Below are 10,076 nucleotides of genomic sequence, written 5' to 3'. Positions count from 1 at the left end.
TATTGGCAAGGTCAAGTGACACTTAATATATATTATTATTCATTTGTTTTTACCACTAGACCATAGAGTTTGCCTTACCTTCCACCCGGAATCCACCAACCAACTCATGAGTCTAGGGTAGTCAAGAGAATAATCAATATATTAAATAAACAATAACATCACAATAACCAAAATACAATTCATTAATACTATCACAAAATATTCGTAACTATTGAAATAAAAATGGGTCCATACAACATAGTGTGATAACAGAGCCCACCCCATTTCAGCCTACCCCTTGGCTTGATAATGAAGCCCACCCCTAATCCAGTTTACTATGAGGTTGGGGATCATGCAAGATAACTAATGAGAATATTAGAAGATGTGACATTTATACCAGTTTATAAAAAGTTAATTATTTAACTTATTTTAAAATAAATAGTTTTCTTTCATATAGATACAAACTATTTATATAAATTTATACATTTGATACCTGCTGATTGCTTCAAATTGTATTGCTGATACTGTGTGTGAGAGGGAGAAATGTCTAACATTTCAAAATCATATTATAGAAATTTATGATACCTCCAGTGCACCCTACTGTAACCATAGTCAGAGGTAAAGGATCTTATGACCTACATGAAAAGTAGTATTCAAAGAGATGAAAATATTTTTTTAACAAAGGGTTCTTATGTGGCATATGTTGGACAGTCATGGATAAGAGACATTATTATCGATAAATTAAAATAAACTGAACAAGCAGCTGAAGCATATGGAGACAATTCGATGAAACAAATATTTAGAGCCTAAGTTGACTTCCCACCACGTTCTCACTTTCATCTGGACGGGTTTCTCCCATCAGCACTGGATACATTTCTGAGAATGCTATTTCAGAGAGTGCAATTTCAGAACTCAGTGTTTGTTTAGATTTATATAAACTATAATGTTTAATTCAGCCTTGGTATTCAATCCCTCTAATGGAACTTCAAAACAGTTTTCAGTTCCTGTTGTTCAGGAATTGGCATCTCAGGATCTTCAAAGCCTTCCTGAAAGGTTTATCAGATCAGAGAAAGAGCGCCCAAATAACTTTCCTTTTCATAATTTGAGCATTCCCGTAATTGACATGGGCATGTTTTTGGGAGAATCAGATCTCTGCAGGCAAAAGGAATTAAAAAAGCTTGGCATGGCATGTCAGGAATGGGGATTTTTTCAGGTGGGCATTATCACAATTAATTATTAATTATGTTGTAGGCTAACAATTATAATGGAATTCGGTTCGTACTATCTTTATACTCCTAGTGCTTGCTTAGCTAAGATGGTCTGTATGACTATGGCAGGTTATGAATCATGGAATTCCTGTGTCTCTTACAGAAAACATGAAGAGAATTTTTAGGGAATTCATTCAACTGCCCCTGCAAGATAAACTCAAATACAAAATACAAGAGTTTGAAGGCTATGGCCAGGCCTTTGTAATCTCCGATGACCAAGTACTCGATTGGGCGGATATGATGTCCTTGCCTCCAGAGAATAGGAACATGGATTTTTGGCCAACAAAGCCAGTGGATTTTAGGCACCAAGCATTCGTAGATTCAGTTCATCATTAGATCCTAACATTTTATTTATGTATGAAAAAGAGTAATTCACCTAGTTACTATCTATGCACAATATACTTTTACAGGGTACTCAACAAATTGAAGAGAGAACTCAAGTACTCGTACAATATAAGAGATTATAGTGACTTTAATACCCCACTTTTCATAAATCTGATTCTAATACCAGTAGAAGAATTGCTAGATAAAATCTCTATACTATCTAGTGGTTAAGGATCTTATTTTCCAGCCAATAAACTTCCTCTTTTTTATATTAAAAAGTGTTCCTTTATCTCAATCTATCTACGAAAATACTTACCAAGAATAGAAGAGCCTCCACCATCAGACTGTTACAGATGATACAACAGATGAAGTTAAGATTGTCTTCCAACTAATTTTAGCAGAATATATACTTTTTAACTTTTAATTCCTCGTTGAAATATATTTTGACAGTGATATTGCCGAGTACAATCCATAATGATGTTATAAGGATGAAGTCAAAATTTGGTTTGAACTTTTAAGTTATTTTGATAGACCAGATATCTTTGATCCTCATATAAGATAGCAGGCTACCGCTCTCTTACAAAAAAATAACAATAAAAGTTTGTGAACATATAAAATCTAAAAACATTGTGAAATAGCATTAGTTTCATGCTAAACTTTCCTAGTAAATAGCAAGAATAAGAGATAAACTCAGACGAGTTGGTCATTTTAATGATCCCATTAAAAGGCTCTGTTTCCTCTTCCACTGTACTAGGTCTTTGATTGCCGTGGGCATGAAAATCATATCTACTTCTTCAGATACTTTGAGTCAGTCCATTTCAATATAATTGCTTGGTAAAGTTGCCTGTTCTTATCTATCTGATTTTTATCATTCTCATGTTTGATCTGATTATGCTGCAGAGAAACTATGGATCAATATTCTCTGGAAACTCAAAACCTTGGAAATACAATTATTTGCCTCTTATCAGAAAATGCAGGGTTAAAACCAAACTGCTTCATTAACATGTTTGGCAAAATGAGACAGAAAGTGCGAATGAATTACTAACCGCCTTGCCCAAAACCAGATCTGGTTTTAGGCATAAGCCCTCATTCAGATGCAACAGGTTTGACAGTGTTATTGCAGGATGATGAGACAGTAGGACTACAGATCTGCAAGGATGGTGAATGGGTTCCTATTCAACCCATACCTGGTGCCCTGGTGATCAATATTGGGGACACGCTTGAGGTAATCAAGATGAATGTTAACAGTCTTTTGGCTAGAACAATCTGTATGAACTATCAAATTTTGTTAACTTGTTTCACAGAATATTTCTGTGGGTTTTTAATTTAAGTTGTGAATGATTATCTGGATTTAAGGTTTCATGTATAAAGCAAAAAATTTCCCCATTTCATTTTTTATGACTACCTAGCTTTAATAATTGGAAAAACATCTTTTATGACACCGATTGATATCAAATGTGTAAGTTTGGTTTTTGTGTTTTGCTTTAGGTAATAAGCAATGGAATGTACAAGAGCATTGAGCACAGAGTGGTTACAAACATGTAAACAGACGGGATCTCCATTGCCATGTTTTTGGGTCCAAGCATGGAAACAGAAGTGGGTCCTGCTCCTGAGCTCACAGATGAGTTGCATCCCTATCAATACAGAAGATTCATTCAAGCAGACTACATACAGCATATCTTTTCTGGAAAACTCGAAGGGAGGAAGAATATTGAATTTGCAATAATCAGTTCATAACTTTTTCGATTTGATTTGTTCAAATGTTGGCCTGGATTAACTGATAAAGAGAGAGTGGCCACAAAAAAGAGCTATATTGTATTTGATGATTATCTAGCTTTCATTTACATATGTTATAGAAATTCTAATGTTTCTAATATAATGACTTAAGTTTTACAGCCCCAAAATAACTGTAATGTCCCCTCTTGTTTAGCTGTAAAAAATTAAATAAAGATACTAGCCTAACTCTCTTCCCTCATATGCCAAGTATTTATTACTTAAGGGGAAAAGTGATATTTTAAATAATTGGCAAACAAGTTTTAGTGCTGAAGCGAATTCACTTAAATCTTAAAAGTAGGTCCCATGATGTACTGAAGATACTTATTGCAAGCGTTTTCTTCTTGGTGATTTTTGAAGATTGGAAAATAAAAACATTCCTATGATTTTCTTTGGGCACCAAGTTAGATGATTTGTGATTTGTTCACTGCTTTTCTAGCCTGAGTGAATTTCCCCCTATAAGGCTATTGACTTGGGTGAGAGAAGGATTCATTCACGTGAGATTGTTATTCAATTCATTTTATAAGCTCTCTATACTTTGAAGAGGTCAAGCAAGACAACAACCTTGTTACGAACACAATTTGGACATAGCCCCATGTCTGCAATCTGTTACCGTCATGCTCTAGATGTAGGGCAGGTCTGCAATCAGCAATCTCTTCTATTCTGCAATCAACAATCTCCTCTATCCTGGATGTAGTCATTCTGAGTTTCCACAACAACAACTTCTCTTAATAATTAAACCAAGGGAGTCATTCGACATTGTGCATCTGGGAATAACTCTAATCTGTCTGAAGATTCTGAACATCTGTCAATCTATTCAAGAAGCAAGTTCCTAAAATACGCCAAGAATCTGAGATTTCCAGTGCCTAGAAAAGAACATTTCAGTGGTATCAGAGCTATAAACCCTGCCAGCCTGTGGGGTTTTTTAGTTGTAGTAGTTTTGTGTATCCCAAAGGTTTTGAATCACAAATATATAACACAAGAAGTAGGTCAGGGCAACAAAAGGAGGCTCAAATTAATGCAATGGAAGCAGAGACGGGTGAAAAGAAGAGATGGAAGCCTGCCAAGAGAACAAAATAATCAACTTAACGAATTCCTGACAGTTCTTGCCCAAAACCAGAAGCAGCATCAACAACTAAAGTTGCAAGCTACATTAAAAAATGATGCAGCAATTCCAGGAGTGCATAATCACAGCAATGGGACAAATGAGAGTTGGTTGAAAGGTCCACTAATTGACACAACAGAAGTGAAGCCAAGCATGAGAACCAAGACAGGGTAGCCTCTAACATGAGAGCAGTGAATACAAGGTCTGATCGAACATTACATCCCATGTTTTCACCTCATCCAATTGAAACAGAACTAATCCCTGAGATTGAGGTAGAAGAGATGCACATCATAAGTGAGATTATGGTGGCTCGAGATGAACACATGCAATTTCCAGCTTGTGTAAGCTAACCAATAAATTCAAATCAGTTCATAAACCAGCATAAGGACAAATGAATCATCTGCAATGGCAAGACAAAAGGCCTACAGGGAAAGCTAGACAAAGCTTACAGCTAATTGAGTATGAAGATGCCTTGAACAAATAATTTATACCAATTTTCAATGGAACCAAAGAAATATCAGCCAGGTCGTGGGTTCATAAATAAGAATCTTTCTTGGCACTCAAGCCTATAGAAGAGAAGGCAATACAATTTTCTACCATGCACCTAGAAAGGTAGCTTCCGATTGGTGGAAGTGGAACCATGAATTAGTTTCCAAGGATCATGCCATGATACACTTGTACAAAGAATTTGTTAAGCATTAGAAGTCTATTATAGAGAATTGGCCCAACTTAAGCATGTAGGACATGTGGAGACTTACATAAATAAGTTTTGATATGTCACCAAAAAGAGTCACAGTGCTTTTTGTATAAGGATTGAGTGATAGACTGAAAGGATTGGTCAAGGCACATAGGCGTAATACATTGGATAATATCATTGAGTTAGCTCTTGATGTTGAAGTCACACCTTCTTCTGAGCAACACAAGAAGAACTTCAGGAATAAAAAATCAGATGATGAATCAGATGTGAAGGCTCCTAATCAGCCCAAAGTCACATCTCCTAAGTTAGGAAAAGAATCAAGTAATGAGTTAAGAAGAACGAATCTTTGTTTTCATTTCAAAGAAACTTGGAAACCAGACATAGGTGTGTTGGTAAGGGTAAGGCATACCTTATTGAGGTGATTTCTGATGCAGACAGCGATGAGGATAAATGAACTCTTGCGTCCCTATCTGGGTGTTTCAAAAATCATCTTTGACAAAGGACAGGAAGTTATGTGTATGGCGGAGAGCAGTGCTACACATAACTTTATTGATGAGAACTTTGTAGTAAATGAAGGACTACAAGTAGAGAACTTTGCTCGATTCAGCATTATGTTCATGGATGAATCAAAAATTAGTTGCACAATGAAAATACCAAGGGTGGGCACAGAATTAGGTAATCATATATTTGATGCTGAGTACTGTGTGATTGGCATTGGTGGAATCAAAGTAGTATGGAAGTACCATGGTTGAAGTCCTTTGGAAGACACATTCAGGATTTCAACAAAATGGAGCTTGAGTTTTCTAATGAAGGTAAACAAATTGTGTTGAAGGCTACCAAAAATGACAACCCAAAAGTTGTGGCAGCCAAGTGTATGCAAGCTCACTTTATGATGAAAATACTCTTGAGAGGCATGGGGATAAATCAGACCATTCCAAATATGACAGCAGTAACTTATCTTCTTATTCTCATGATATGGCATCTTTAGTACAAAATGATGTGTCATGCTTAGCATTGGGATAATATGGAGATATACATTCTAACAATCCATAGGCAGCAAAAGAATTACACCTTCATTTGATGTCCAATATTATGAATATTAATGTAGGATCATGTATGGTCATTGTTCTTAATGGAGAAGGGTTGGCAAAATGTTGTAACTGGCTTGCAGCTGGGTAGTGATAGCTGGGATGTTGGTTTGTTTTTAACTTTTTACAGACAGTAGATGTTTCATCAGAATTGAGCGACTTGATGAGCTACTACTTTTTGACACTGTACGACGGGTTTCAGATTGTGGTGCAACATTGAAACACCTTCACTAGGTTGAAGTTGTTGCATGAAATGTTTTCTCTTGTACAACTTTCTTCAATTAAAACTATGATCTTCAGTTATGAGGCTGTAAATTATAGCCCATGAGGATTTTTGGAGTTCGCATCAATTATATCATGGAGGCATTAGCTATGGTTCCTAATTAGGTTTCTAGTGTTAAATGCTCTTGACATTTATTCTTGGCAAGCAATTTGACATTATAGTGTTACAAGCTATAGTTGTACTATGCCATATCAATTGTCATGACACCAATCCTCAAAAAACTTCAAAAGTTTGTAGAGGTCAAGGCAATTATCACATCTAGGACATCCAGTTTGGTGCATCTAGATAATTAAATTATTCATATAGATATACACATATATGTATATAGATATACACGCACAAGTCAAAATGATTGACTATCTTAGCTTAATTTAAAAAATAAAAGATAAATTTAACTATTAAATTTTGAGTATAATGTGATGATTGATTTGTATCATTATTGTACTAGCCATCAAGATTCAAATTCCACCCATTTTCACTTTTACTAAAAATTAACCGATCTAAATAAATATTCATAAAAAAATTTTAAAAATGTATAATATAATACATATAATAATAAACAAAATATTTTACCTGTACACATTAGATTAAATCTGTATTATTATCCTTTAATATTTAATTTTAAAATAGTATCATAAGAAATATAGAATGTTTGTTCTATTTCAATTAGGATAAAAGAAAGAAAGAAAGGTTGTCATATCATATTGATATATAAGGCCGTAGGTATAACTTGCATGAAAATGAGTATTCACAGAAATGATAATAATACTCAACAAAGAGATTTTATAATGTTCTAGTGAAAATGTAGGACCAATGTACATGAAAGTTTAATATTTTTTTATTTTTGCAAAAAGAGGGGTAAAAACTTATTAAGACAGAAAAGAATACAACAAAGAGAGCTCAACAAGGAGCTCTGTCCTAAGCAATAAGTTCATCAAATTCTTCCACCAGTTCAAAGGGAAGCTGGGGCTTATTCATAATATTCCAGCCCGGAGCATGACCAGAAGTCCATTTGGCCTAACAATCAGCAGCTCTGTTCCATTCAGGAGGAGTGTAAGTAAACCTAATGAACTCAAGAGAGGTACAGAAGAAAAGAGTCGTACGAAAGTTTAATATTATTTTACCATCAAGAAATTAAAATATATCATAATGGACATCTAGTTTTGCATATGGTTTCCCAGAACGTTTTCATTCTAATCAAGGCGAGTTTCTACGCACACCACTGTACACAATTTCTGAGAGTGCAGTGTCAGAACTCAAGAATGTTTGTTTTGATTAAAAGAACTATAATGTTTGATTCAGCCTTGGTATTTAATCCATCTGATGGAACTTCAAAATTCTGAGAGTGAGGGGTTAGAACTCGTAAGGTGGTTTGTTTAGATTGAAAAACTATCATGTTTAATTCAGCTACGGTATTTGATCTCTCTGATGGTACAATTCCTGTTGTTCAGGAATTTGGCATCTCAGAACCTTCACAGCCTCCCCCAAAGGTATATCAGATCAGAGAAAGAGCGCTCAAATGCCATTCCTCCTCATCAATTGGACATTCCCATTATTGATATGGGCATGTTTTTGGGAGAATCGGATCTCTACAGGCAAAAGGAATTAGAAAAGCTTGGCATTGCATGTCAGGATGGGGATTTTTTCAAGTGGGTACCTTCAACATTGACTATAAATTATGTTGTAGAATAGGGGTCAGGTTCCATATTGTTTTTAATCTTCTAACTTGCTTGCTTCGCTAATATGATATGCATATCTCTATTACAGGCTGTGAATCATGGAATTCCTATTTGCCTGACAGATAGACTGAAGAGAATTGTAAGGGATTTCATTCAACTGCTCCTGCAAGAAAAACTCAAATACAAAATACAAGAGCTTGAAGGCTATGGCTAGGCTTTTGTAATCTCTGATGAACAAGTACTAGACTGGGCGGATATGACGTCCTTGACTACTCTGCCCCCACAGGATAGAAAAATGGACTTCTGGTCAACAAGCCAGCGGATTTTAGGTACCCAATCTTTGTTAATTCATATTGATAAAAATATTATGTAAAATCTATTTTTGCCTCCTCCGCTGTCCCATGTCTCTGATGGCTGTAGGTATGAAAAGCTAATGTACGTCATTAAGTTTTTACAGTCCATTTCAAAATAATTGCTTGGTGTATTAGCCCTGTTCTTGTCCATCTGATTTTCATTATTTTCATATTTTTTTCAAATCATGCTGCCCGTTTGTTGCACAGAAACTGTGGATCAATATGCTCTTCGAATTCAAAGACTTCGCAATGAAATTATTTGCCTCTTATCTAAATATCTTGGGCTACCACCAGACTGTTTTCTTAACATGTGCGGAAAAATGAGACAGAGAATGAGATTGAATTACTACCCACCCTGCCCAAGACCGGATCTGGGTTTAGACATAAGTCCTCATTCAGATGGATATGCTTTGATTGTTTTGTTGCAGGATGATGAAACAGTGGGGCTACAGATGTGTAAGGATGGTGAATGGATTCCTGTTAAACCCATCCTCGGTGCTCTAGTCATAAATATCGGGGACATGATTGAGGTAATGAAGATGAATTTTAATAGTCATTAGGGCAAACAATTTGTACGAACTATCAATCTAGGTTAACTCGATTCCAAAAATGCTTCTATGGCTGTGTAATTAAGGGTTTTAATCTAAATTATGAATTATTATCTGGACTTATGATTTCATATATAAATCAAAAAAGATCTTCACTTTATTCTTGATCACCTGATTCTATTACGTGGGAATAATGTATATGTCGCCGTATTGATATCGAATGTAACTTTTGTTTTTGTGTTTTGAATTAGGTGATAAGCAATGGAATATATAAAAGCATTGAGCACAAGGCAGTCACAAACCTGAACAGAGATCGGATCTCTATTGCCATGTTTTGTGGTCCAAATATTGAAACAGAATTGGGTTCTCCTCCTCAACTCATAGACGAGCTGCAGCCCTGTCAGTTTAGAATATTTATTCAAGCAGAGTATATAATGCATGTCTTTTCTGGAAAGCTCGATGGGAAGAAGAATCTTGAATTTGCCAAAATCAGGTCTTAATTTTTTTGATTTGAAACTGTTCAATAGTTGAATTTTTCCTAGATCAACTGATATAGAGTGGTGAGGGAAAAGATCTTCTATCGGGTTTGTTTTGGGCTTTTAGTTGGAAGAAGTGACCATTTGTTTCGGTCTTTTATCTGGAAGAAGTGATAATGTGTTGGAATGTTGAGAAAATTATCATGGTAACTCTTCTCATAAATATCAAATTGAATTTAACACAAACGAATAGGGAAGACTGTAGTCAAGTATTCGACTGTATATATATATATATATATATATATATATATATATATATATATATATATATATATATATATATATATATTGATGAATAGTGTCTTTTTTTATTAATAAAATATACTCATATTACAATTCACAAAAAAAGGGTTGGGGGATACAAGATCACCTCGCAAATGAGTTCACATGGCTGAAGCTGAACTAAAAACACGGCCACAACAGGAAACATAAACTATTCATAA

The 10,076-nt window shown here is 35.1% G+C and overlaps 1 long non-coding RNA gene and 1 pseudogene across 2 annotated transcripts; one reads left to right on the top strand and one right to left on the bottom strand.

Annotated features, from left to right (window-relative positions):
• Positions 1 to 779: 779 nt before the first annotated feature.
• On the top strand, positions 780 to 3,454 carry LOC149558195 (protein LATERAL BRANCHING OXIDOREDUCTASE 1-like; annotated as a pseudogene). Its single transcript, XR_016352448.1, has 4 exons — positions 780 to 1,192; positions 1,317 to 1,549; positions 2,472 to 2,796; positions 3,060 to 3,454. The product of XR_016352448.1 is annotated as a protein LATERAL BRANCHING OXIDOREDUCTASE 1-like (transcript).
• A 3,820-nt stretch (positions 3,455 to 7,274) lies between these two features.
• LOC149558194 (uncharacterized) lies at positions 7,275 to 9,742 on the bottom strand. Its single transcript, XR_016352449.1, has 2 exons — positions 9,400 to 9,742; positions 7,275 to 7,550 (listed from the first exon to the last, which is right to left on the bottom strand). It is a non-coding gene; the product is annotated as an uncharacterized LOC149558194 (long non-coding RNA).
• Positions 9,743 to 10,076: the final 334 nt, after the last annotated feature.

This window comes from Cupressus sempervirens, chromosome 5 (assembly GCF_028749045.1).
Source record: "Cupressus sempervirens isolate cs-2001-9-10 chromosome 5, ASM2874904v1, whole genome shotgun sequence".
NCBI classification, from domain to species: domain Eukaryota; kingdom Viridiplantae; phylum Streptophyta; class Pinopsida; order Cupressales; family Cupressaceae; genus Cupressus; species Cupressus sempervirens.
Note: the sequence above shows the minus strand (reverse complement) of the source record. Positions and strands in the feature narration are given on the sequence as shown.